We start from the raw sequence: 11,784 nt of genomic DNA, 5'->3' as shown, positions 1-11,784 counted from the left end.
CTTGATGACTTCCCCTTAATCCTGCCTTCAGCTCTATGCCCTACACAGCATGTCTTTGGGCTTTTATTTCTTTTCACGTTTTGTGCAATCCGGAGCTCAGTTGCTGTGATTTTATTTACTTTTTTAAAGAGAAGAAAGTGGGGAGGAAAGTCCCTGGGCTGCTTGGAATAGTGAAGGGGCAAGGAAAAGGATGGGACACTGATACCATGTAACTACCAACCACGCTATGTCCTGGGGACTCAGGCTGGGGAATTACACTATTGAGGCTCATTGAGGGTTTCCCCCATCAATGAAAAGAGATGGGGTGCTTTTGTGTGAGAGACAGATGATACCTGATCAGTCTACTGCGGGGGCTGTTTATCCAAATGTTGATATGATGGCAGTTGTCACTGTTGTTTCTACTCCATCTTCAGTGTTTCAACTTATGGTGACTCTAATGTGAACTTATCACAGGATTTTCTTGGCAAGATTTGTTCAGAGGAGATTGCCATTGCTTCCTCTGAAATGAGACAGTTGACACTGCCCAGGTCACCCAATGAGTTTCTGTGGCTGAGCAAGGATTCAAACCTTGGCTCCCTGAGTAAAACACTTGAGCTGCTACACCATATTGGCTCTGGTAGTTGGTGGGAGTGCAAGCTAACTCAGAGAATATGCTATTGGTAATGGAAAATCACAGCACATGTAGCCAAACAAATACTCTAGACCAGAGCTGAAGTTTAGGTTCAACATTGTCAGGCTTCTGCCAAGGTCACTTGCCAGTTCATGATGAGGCTGGCCTGGTTCCATTGAGTATGAAATTAATAAAAGGCAGGAGTTGGGGTAGAGGAGGAAGGCTACACCATTGGCGATCACTGTAAAAATATCTTGTCTACACCCCCACAAAGCCCCAAACCCTATACTCTTCTAGATAAATTAGTTTGTGCTGACTTACTGGTTTTATTATTGTATTTTGGTTATTAATGCACCTGACTTTTTAAGTTGTCCTCTAGGGAAAATACAGACATGAATTGTCAACATCTGAAATATAATATTAAAAAAATGATTTTGCTATTGCAAAACTTTCAGTATCACAGGATTGTGTCTGTATGGGGAGATACCATCACAGTCACCAAATACATTATGTTAAGGCCATGTGACCTAAAGTAGTGGCAGAGCAGGTGAATTGTACTTCTAACCTTAGACATTTTAAACAACATTTTTAAAGATAAGTGTTAAATTCAGTATGAAGAAAGTGACTAATTAAAAAAAGGTTTTCAAAGGATTACCTGCCTATTAATCCTGCTTGATTTGTATAATGCCAAAACTGATTCAGTTCTCTCTTAAATGGGGGACTGTTAATGTTCTCGTATTTTGTATCCCTTAGAGACCTATGTTTAAGCTCCCTCAGCAACCATTTAGATCGGTTAGGCAACATGTGTCTCATGCAATTATGCTTCCAACAACAAGGTGCCCATAGTTGATGTAAAGAATATTCGTCAAAATACGATTAAAAGAGAAATGTCTGTTATGTGAAGATTCTGAAAGCTTTTAAAGAAAAGAAATTATGGCACTTCTTGATCAACGAGAGTAAAGAATTTTGGCTTTAATTCATGGCCAGGATTTGACTCTTTTGCATAAGCAAAGCTACCCTTCATATTGGATTTTTCTAACGAGGAATGTTCTTTAATCTCTGCCAAAATTCCTTGACATGTAATTGAGTCTGAATGCCACCTAATTGTATGATATTCACCTCTCTTCTCTTTTTTTTCATTCGAGAAATCTGTGAAATATTTCTTGACAGGGGAGAGAAAAAAAATAAGCTTTTGAAAGTGGGACTTTTGAAAAAAGAATATTTTTTTTAAAAAAAAAATCGCATTCGTTTTGATGGGGAGAAGAAAAAATTGGTTCTCAAAACACTAGTTCCCACTTCCCATGTATCCTTGTTCTAAAGCAGGAGTGGTGGATTCATTATTAAGCTTCTAGATGTGGACTGTGTCTCTCACACTACATTAATGAAGACATGACTCCACTTTAACTGCTTTGTATCCTTGGAATCCTAGTTTTTTGCTTCTACTGACTTCTCTGTCAGAAAAAATTCTATACTTCATGAAATTACAAATCCCAGGATTTCCTGAGATAGCCCTAGCAAGCATTAACCCAATGGTAAGGGTGCTGGTTTGTCCAACAATATTTGGAGGACTGTGTGATTCTCACTCAGTTTTCTGGAATGAGTGTTGTTTTATTTTGCATCTACCATGCTGCCAAATTTGGGAAGTGTTGGTGTGCTGGGTGGAGTATTTTCAACATCTTTTATTGGGTTCAGGACTACCAGGGATGTAGCTGGTGGAGCATATTCCCTGCAGTGAATTAAGGGCATATCCCCCCAGCAGTGAAATTTTCCTCATTGCAGTATGCAATGCTGGATATTTGGGAGGTAAAGGGAAAATTTCATTAGCGCAGAATTCTTATCAGGGTCAATGCTTTAATCCCCACTACATTGCTAACATTGTGGAATATCAGTACGCCTTCTTATCCCAGGTTGCCCATTCCAGTTTCAGACATAGATCTGAAACGTGAGATGGAGGCAAAATACACAATCAAAACATTCAGGAAATATCTGGGGGATTGTGACACTGAATAAAGTTTAAAGGAAGTGCTTTACATTTAATTGATAGCGAAAATCCTTAGAATAGTTCCTTGAAAAGAAATGGAACATTTCTGTGTGAGAAGTTATGTATTTAGATCTTTTACAAGGTTACCCCTGTTGTATCAATCATCAGATGAAAAGTAAATTAAATGGTCATCCTCGTAGTATTACAAGCTGGATATCAAAGCTGCTTTGTCAAGGTGTTTTAAATTTTACTTTTCAGATAAGAATGAAAGTTCTTTGGCTTCTCTTTCCTAGGTTGCCCCCTTCTAATATTCATGCCTGATACTCTGGAGGCACTTGTCCCAGTCAAAGCTGTACTAATGGCTAGATCAGTCAGATAAGGCAGTCCTATTTCATCTATTTCTTATTAAACTAAAATTAAAATGATTACTGGTATATAAAATGCAAATCAAGTGATTTTGCTTGCAAACATATTAGAAAAATAATATATTTAAAACAATCATGTAATAGACTAAAAATAACATAGCTATAGTACAGATCTTAGAAACGTTACTACACTCTCAAAATGCCCCAGGCAGCATGACTATTTGAGTTATAGATCTGTCTGCCACATGTACGCAAACACACACACACAATGAGCACACTTTCCCAATCTCTGTAGCAGCTGTAACAATGAGCATAAATATTGGCCAATAGTTCCTGGATCAGGAAACAATGGGTGGCCCCCCATATCAGAGAGCATTAAAAACATTGCTGCACCACTCTCCAACTATTGGATTTGGGTAGTGACATTTCTGATTAAGCCTCTGTTTCCCCATTTTCCAGGCCATTTTTAAAGTGTCCCGTTCTCTCTCCTTTACTTCTTCATGTGTCCTCAGGTTACAACTTGAGTTCAAATTTCTAAAGTAGTTTGCATTCAATTTTGTTTTTTTTGTTTTTAATGGCCTTTGAATCTTCTTCAACCCAGATCTCCCTGTCATCTACTGATGAGCTCCTGCAGATTTCATGGATGGCTTGTATGATTGAGTCACCCATTCTGTACTGTGGTCTTCCTCTTTCCTATTGCCCTCTACTTTCCCCACACATTATAGTCTTTTCTAGTGAGTCCTTTCTTCTCATGATAGGGGCCAAAATATGACTACCTTATTTGGTCTTCTTTCCTCCAGGAAGACTCTGGGTCTGATCTGCTCTAAAATCTCATCCATTGGTCTTTTTGGTCTTACTGGTCCATGGTATTCTCAGAACTCCTCTCCATACCACATGCAAATTGAGTTATCCCCCCCCTTGGCTTTTCTTCACTCTCCAGTTCTCACAACTATACATAAGAAATGGGAAAATACAATGGCAAGAACCATCCTAACTTTAGTATTCAATTATATATCTTTAACATTCAGGGATCTTGCTCCATTCCTTCACAGCTGCCCTTCCAAGTCCTAGTCTTCTGATTTTCTGACGAATCTCTTCTCTGATTGACACATTGAGACCAAATATGAAAAAAATATGGGACTATTTCGATCTTTCATCATATACTTTAAAATTATATAGATCTATTCTGTGGTCATATTTTTTTTGTTTTCTTGATGTTCAACTATACACCTGCATTTGCACTTTCTGCTTGAACTTCTTCAATGATTTTTCTTGATATCTTCCTGTAGAATTTATGGTGTCTTCTTGCAACCTTATATTGTTGATGTTCTTCCTCCAATTTTCACACCTCCCTCCTCTGTCCAGTCCTGCTTTTCTTATTATGTTCTTGGCATACAAATAATAGATAGGGTGATTAAAATACAGCCTTGTTAACTGGAAACATTCTATTTTGCCTATTTCTGTCCTAAGAGTAACCTCTTTGTCTTGAGTTCAGGACATTTATCAGGACTAAACATATGTGGCCCACCCATTGTCTTTAGACTGAGCCATAGGTCTCCTGATCAATACAATCAAATGCTTTGCTATAGTCTATAAAGCACAGACTGATTTTTTTTTTTTTTTGGAAACTCCTGTGTAATTTCCCCATATCCAGAATATGTTTTCCGTATTGATCCCTATTGCCTCTTCTTTTCACAAATCCTTCTTGGATCAAGGGAGCTAAGTAATAGTGCCACTGTATTCTGTCTGGTCAGGCGCCCACCTAGAATATTGTGTCCAGTTCTGGCACCCACAATTCAGAAAAGGACATTGAGAAAACTGGAGCGTGTCCAAAAGGAGGGCGACAAAAATGGTTGTTGAAGGTCTGGGGAAACCATGCCCTATGAGGGAACGCTTAGGGAGCGGGGAGTTTAGCCTGGAGAAAGAAAAGAAGGTATAGGAGGTGATTATGATAGCCCTGTTTAAATATTTGAAAGGATGTCATATTGAAGAGGGAGCAAGCTTGTTTTCTGCTGCCTCCAGAGACACAGGACCCGAACAGTGCAAGCTACAGGAAAAGAGATTCCACCTGAACATTAGGAGGACAACTTCCTGACAGTGAGGGCTGTTCGACGTGGAAATGCACTCCCTCGGGGGTTGATAGATAGAGTCTCCTTCCTTGGAGGTCTTTAACAGAGGCTGGTGGCCATCTGTCAGGGATGCTTTGTTTGGATTTCCTGCATGGCAAGGGGGTTGGACGGATGGCCCTAGTGGTCTCTTCCAACTCTACGATTCTGTGCTTTCTATGATTCTGATATATGGCAATTCTCATTCCATATTGGTAAGAGTCTTTTTGCAGAGTTTTAAGGCCTCACCTTGCTTGGCTGAAAAATTAATGCTTTGGTTTGTAATGCTGCAGTTCCCTTTCTATTCAGGCTTGGAATACAGAGCACCTGCCCCAATTTGAGCATCCATGGGTGGCTCCACCCCATTGTACTTAATGGAGACATATTGCACACGTTGTGGCCATGTGGCCGTACACATCATGTTACCATGATTAAAAATTATGGGACTTCAGATCCTGCAGATTTTGGCCTCTGTGGGGGGAGGTGTCTGGATATGGAAACCCCGCAGATAGGGACGACCAACTGTTATGTTGCGCGTTCTAGTCTGGGCTGTGGCAGCTTTGGAATTTATTTTCACTTTTAGGTACCGTCAACAGCTATTCTGCCCTTGGTTGATTTCATTTGTGTCATTAGCCGCCACATTATTCCTAGTTGTCCTCTGCCTGCCCTTGTGATTCTCTGTGTGTTTCTTAAATTTTTATCGTTTACTCTAAATTCACTTTCGGGGGGAAAAATGATAGGAGGGGGCAGGGACTCCTCCCTCCACAGTAAGGTACAGATAAAAGCAAAAACTTCGCAGCTTTCCTCCAACTTGTGCATCTTCCTACTAAAATTTTTACTATCAGATTCTGATGCCGCTTGTCCAAACGTCTCCCAGTATTATTGTGAAATGTTGGAAGACATGCCACTGCACAAAAGTTTCTCCTTATCCATGCTTTTTGTATGGGTTATATGAGGCCACCTGGGAGGGAAATCGCTAGTGTGAGAATTAAATCAAGACCTTCAAGGACGTTATACAAAAAATGGAAAGGGTAAAATAGGGCGGAGGAAAAAGGTGAAAGCAAAAGATCATTAGAGGACGTGAGGGGAGGACAGTACAAATGCGTAGATAGGGGGACAGCGCTGAATGCAAAGGTGTGGAAGCAGATGTGGATGGAGTAGTTATATATATTGTATTTGAGAGGAAGTGGGCACAGACATGTGAGAAGGAATGCACACTTTAATGTAAAGGATGCTAAGTGCAGTTCAAGTCAGGGCCAAATGGTGGATTTCACATTTTAACTTCTGATACTTCCAAATGTCAACAAGCCCACTTGATTTAGTACAGTAAATTATATTGTTCAGATCAAATGTATATTTTGCACTGCGAATGCTGACAAATGTTTGAAGTTGACCACATGCGTTGCTGGTGGTGGAAATGGATGAGAGGAATGAGGATAATGTAGTCTGGAAAGGAAACATGTTAGGGTAATGTAAAAAATCCTAATTTATGCATTTAAAAAGGTTGCCACACCAACAAATAAACCTAGGATCTTAAAAACACATGTTTTGATGTTTGATGTTCCTGGGTGTTTGTATCCCCCCCCCCCCATCCAGTGTCCAAGGCAAAAAGTTAAAGGTAAAAAAGAGGGGAGAATGCCGCTCTTGGGGGGGGTGCAGGTGGATTGTGGGTTGGTTTATTATTTTTTGTTGATTCAATAATGATGATTATGTTTGATTGATTGTTGATTTGATAATTTAATGTGTGTTTGATATATTTTTGATTAAACGGTGATATTAATGTTACCGTTAACATCATGGTTTAGATTAGAAACATATTCACAACTGCCCGGTTAGAGTGCCACTTTTGCCCCTTTGCAGGAACAAAACTTTTCTCTGTCTAAAACCCTCAGCATTCAATGGGGTGAAGGAAACTAGAAGTTTATTAAACATCAGAATTGTCTTCAGTATAACCAACATATCTTCCTGGGCATAAATATCCTAATACTTAATCACGCTGAGATTTCCGCTATATACTGCCAATTACATTTAAAATTCTTCCTTTTTTTCCAGCGAACACGAAGGGAAAGGAATATCCTCACTATTGTTGCCTGATATTCATGGAGATGAGAAGAGTGATTGTGTTGTTAGGGCACATTCTTTTACAATATTCAAACTTATCGATATAACTACAGGTCATAACACAGGAAATCAAAACAGATACAGGTAAGAAAAATAAAACTATTAAATGGATAGTATCTAGCAATAGCTACAACTCTACTAAAAATTATTCAAATATTGCTAATCCATCTAATAAGTTTAGCCAATTCTTTTTCTACTGATTTCCTTTCAAAACAAAACAAAAATGGCATAAAGAAATGCATCCACCAGCAAATAGCTGGTTCACTCTGCTTCTAAACTTGTGGAGTTATCAATCAGATTCAATGTCTTTGCTCTTACGGCTTTATAAAAAGGGACACTGTAGGATATAATGTTCTCCACTTGTACCCAACCACAAAAGGCTCATTCAGTCAAGTTCTGGTAAACATTTCTGTTTCTGGATTTCATGCCTTATAACATCTTGTAAAGATTGTTCATGCTCTTGCATTCAATTGTACTGTCTCCCAACATCTCCAGTCTGTCATATTTTTTAAACTGAAATTTATCAAGCCATGAGCAATAATAAAGTCAAAGAAAGAAACAACAAAGCATGGATGTAATCTCACTGGAACTAAACACATATACCAAAGAGTATTTGTGCACCAATAATTATTTTGCTACTGCCACTGTTGAAGTCAAGACACCTTTCCTAAATGATGAGAAACCATAACTTGTTGAACAGCAACCAGCTTCCATGTTCATTCAGCCTTCTGACATTATCAGTGAGTTTTTCTATCAATGCATTTTCCCCTATTTTTAAAAAATATATATAATAGTTGAAGTAGAAAAGCAGTCAAAGGATGTAATACAAAGTCTGACTGAATCATATCAATAAGACTTCAGGAAAACCCCTTCAATATAACCATAAGTCAAGTTGGTGCTCCAACTGCAGAGGCAGAAGAAAAGGAAACTGAAAGATTCTGTGCTAGAGTCAAGTAAGAAATTGATCACATACCAAAACAGGAAATGTTGATAATCATAGGTCATTGGAATGCAAAAACAGGAAAGAGAGCAGAATCAAAGATTGTAGAAAAAATTTGATTAAAAAAAATAAGAGAGGAACTTATTGAATTTTGTGCAGCCAACAGTTTGTTCATCACACATTCATTCTTTGAGCAACCAAAGAGGTGACGTTATACATAGACATCATCTGAAGGCCAATATAGAAATGAAATACGCTACATAACTGGAAGCAGAAGATGGAGAAACTTCATTCTTTCTGCAAAAACAAGACTGGGATCTGATTATGGTACAGACCATGAATTGCCCATATTAAAACATCAGGGTAAAGCTAAAGAACACTAAGCCAACCATTGTGCCAAAATACAATCTGAAGAACATCACAATTGAATTTAGAGGAAATGTAAAAAAATACCTTCGCACTGTTAAGCTTCATTGACAGGGAGCTAGAAGTACTCCAGACTTTGTCAGAAAACACACTACCTGCATCCAACAAGAACAAGAAGCTTCATGAGGCTATCCAATTCTGTTTTTCTGGTTTCAAATCCCTCCCGCTTTAGATCCTTTTAAAATCTTTCTCAAAGTTGACAGTGAGGAAACCATTGGCAACTTAATTCTTCTTGTCCTTTGGACATATCATGAGTAGACATGATACACTAGAAAAAAACAATAATACTTGGTAAGATAGACAGCAGTAGAAAAAGAAGAGCACATTCAATTAAGAAAGACACAAACCTGAGTCTGCAAGACCTGAGCAGAACTGTTGATGACAGGTGACTTGGAGGTCTCTCATTCATAAGGCCATCAGAAGTAGTTCACAAGAACAACACCACTATACTCCTGTTGTACTATACAGTACATGTAGAAAGTTGGGAGGGGAGTATTACACTGTGAATGCAGTGCAGCACAAAGGAAGTGTTTAATAGGGTAACCAGAAATATAATGAGGGGAAGAAGGTCAGAGGAAAGCCTCTGTAGTAAACATCACACCCCCATTCCACATATTATTAGTGGACCTCACAGAAATACAAGAGAAACTAAGACATTGGATACAGATGTGGGAATTTATTCCTGCCTGTATCAGAAACTCCAGGGACAGAAATAAACCTATACCCTCACACTGGGTTTAAAAAGTTGCAGCTAGTCCTAGAAATTTTTTTAAAAAATAGACTAGGTTGAAAGGCAAAACATTTGCATATTTTTAAACATTCTGATAGAGGTACAATTCTGTGGCTTTTGGTAAACCTGGATGAGCCAAATGACATAGGTGACTTGAAGAATCTGACCTCAAGATACACTGAATGAAAAGTTTGAAAGCTTAAGAAATACATGCTTCCCTCCTGATGTACTGGTAAGGATAACATTTATTTATGTAATCATAACCAATTTTTCTCCAGTTATAGGACCCAAAGTGGCTTGAGCATAAATTAATGCAAAATTAAGATCAAAACACATCACTAATAGAGTTGGAGAATGATTTAAAAGGAATTAAATAACCTATCATATTTAATGCAAATATTGAAATACCATTTAAAAACACAAGAGTATAACAGCCTCCCCCCCATAAGAGGACGTTCTGTATGCTTGTTTATGTCCAATAGGCTATCTAAATAAAAAAGTCTTTGCCAATGAGTGGAAGAAGCTGAGAGGGGAATCCAACCTATGTTCCCATGGAGCAGCCATCACAAGGACTCTTTCTCAGGTCCTCACCAATGTGAAGATGGTGGGACTGAGACAAAGCCTTCCACAAATAGCTTAGACTTGTATAGGCCTGTAAAGAAATATAAAGTCCTTCAAATCATGTGGAAATGTTGTGAAGTAGATTTATTTTTCTTAAAGTCTGGGTTTCACAAAGAGGATGAATAGTGATCCAGAACGGTGTCTTGGCTGGCATCCTTTTCAAGGAGCCAATAATAGATTTTTTAAGACCGAATATCCTTTAATGAGGACAGGGAATATATTTCCAGGATAAGGGACAGCCTATTTGCTTGCTGGTTCCCTTCTCAGTAGTACTAATAGTAGCTTTTATACTAGTTTTCTCAGAGGCTGCTGAGCTTCTTGAAATATTTTCACAATGCTAGGTGACCTCTTACAGTAATTGCTTCTTTTTTCAGGATGATGGTGATGAGGGTTTTGGCCCACTGCTACAGCTAAAAGGCTACTGAGGATGATCTACACTCAAGAGTCTCTTGAATCCTTGACGTTTCAGGATGTCAGGTTCCAGACTGATACTTGGGCCTAGTGTCTCTTCTTTTTCCTCAGTCTCTGGCTGCATCTGCACTGCAGAAATAATTCAGTTTGACACCATTTTAATTGCCATGGTTCACTGCAATGGGATTCTGGGAATTGTAGTCTGTTGTGGCATCCGGGGATTTCTGGCAGAAAAGGCTAAATGTCTCACAAAACTACAGTTCTCAAAATTCCCTAGCATTGAGCCATGGCAATTAAAGGGGTATCAAGCTAGATTATTTCTGCAGTGCAGATGCAGCCTCTGTGTGTGTGACTGCTGAACTCCAGAATCATCACTTTAACAGACCTGGGGTGAGGGGAAAGAAGTAAGCAGACATTTTAAGGAGTCAAAAGTGTATGTGTGAGAGTATGTCCATATAGACAACACACATAGGTGACCTGAAGGCACGTGTTTTCAGGTTACCTGTTGACTTGCGAGTTTCATAGAGTTTTCTTAAGGAATCACCAGAGATGGTTTTGCCAGTTGCCTCCTCTGAAATATAGCCTATGGCACCTGGCATTCAGTGCTGGTCTCCCATCCAAGTACTAACCAAGGCTGACCCTGCTTAGCCTCCAAGATCATATGGTACTTTACGATACTGAGGCCAGAGGTTAGAAGAAGTGGAAGTGGTTAGGTTAGAAGAAGTGGAAAAATGTGGAAAGTTTACCAACTGAGGATAGGGTCACCTGATAACATTCCTTGAATTGTGGGAGGGAGTGTAGGTGATGCATGATAAAAATATTCCTAGTTGATTGTTTGTTTGTTGTTTGAATGGCAGGATTAGGAGCATTGCATCTGCAGCTACCTTTGGAAGTACAGCAAGAACTGGATTTCAAAGCTAAAGTATCCTTCTCCTGCAGAGAACTCTCCAGCATATGATGGGGCAACAGCAAACAGGCCTGGCATAAACATCTAGGCTGGCACAGCTGCCAGTTTGCCACAGCATCTGTTCGTCTATCTTTCTGTAGTCAGTGGTGGTCAGCTGGGTATGTCCATGGTTACAGAAGCTCACTTTATTATAACTTCAAAACTATGCTACAGCAAAACTGTGCTCCAATTTATTTCAATAGCCATGGAGGTGCCAGGGTGTACCTGAGTTTAGAAGTCAAAACTGCTCTTACTCAGATGATGATGATTTAAAATGCAGTGCTGATAGATTCTCTCCACTTGTTCCATTTTAACACATTGGGTGTTTAGAAACAGTGGTAGGATATAGAATGATTATTTCTGCAGTGCAGATGTAGCCTCTGTCTGGCGCCCATTTAAAATCAACCACATGACACCAGAGGTCCTGAATGAGTGGGGGGGGGGAACCACATAATAATAATAATAATAATAATAATAATAAAAATTTATATCCCGCCTCTCCATCCATATCAAGGTGGCTTACAATAA

This window comes from Sceloporus undulatus, chromosome 5 (genome assembly GCF_019175285.1).
Source record: "Sceloporus undulatus isolate JIND9_A2432 ecotype Alabama chromosome 5, SceUnd_v1.1, whole genome shotgun sequence".
In the NCBI taxonomy this organism is placed as follows: Eukaryota; Metazoa; Chordata; class Lepidosauria; order Squamata; family Phrynosomatidae; genus Sceloporus; species Sceloporus undulatus.
The sequence above is the reverse complement of the archived record's forward strand: the minus strand, read 5'-3'. Positions refer to the sequence as shown.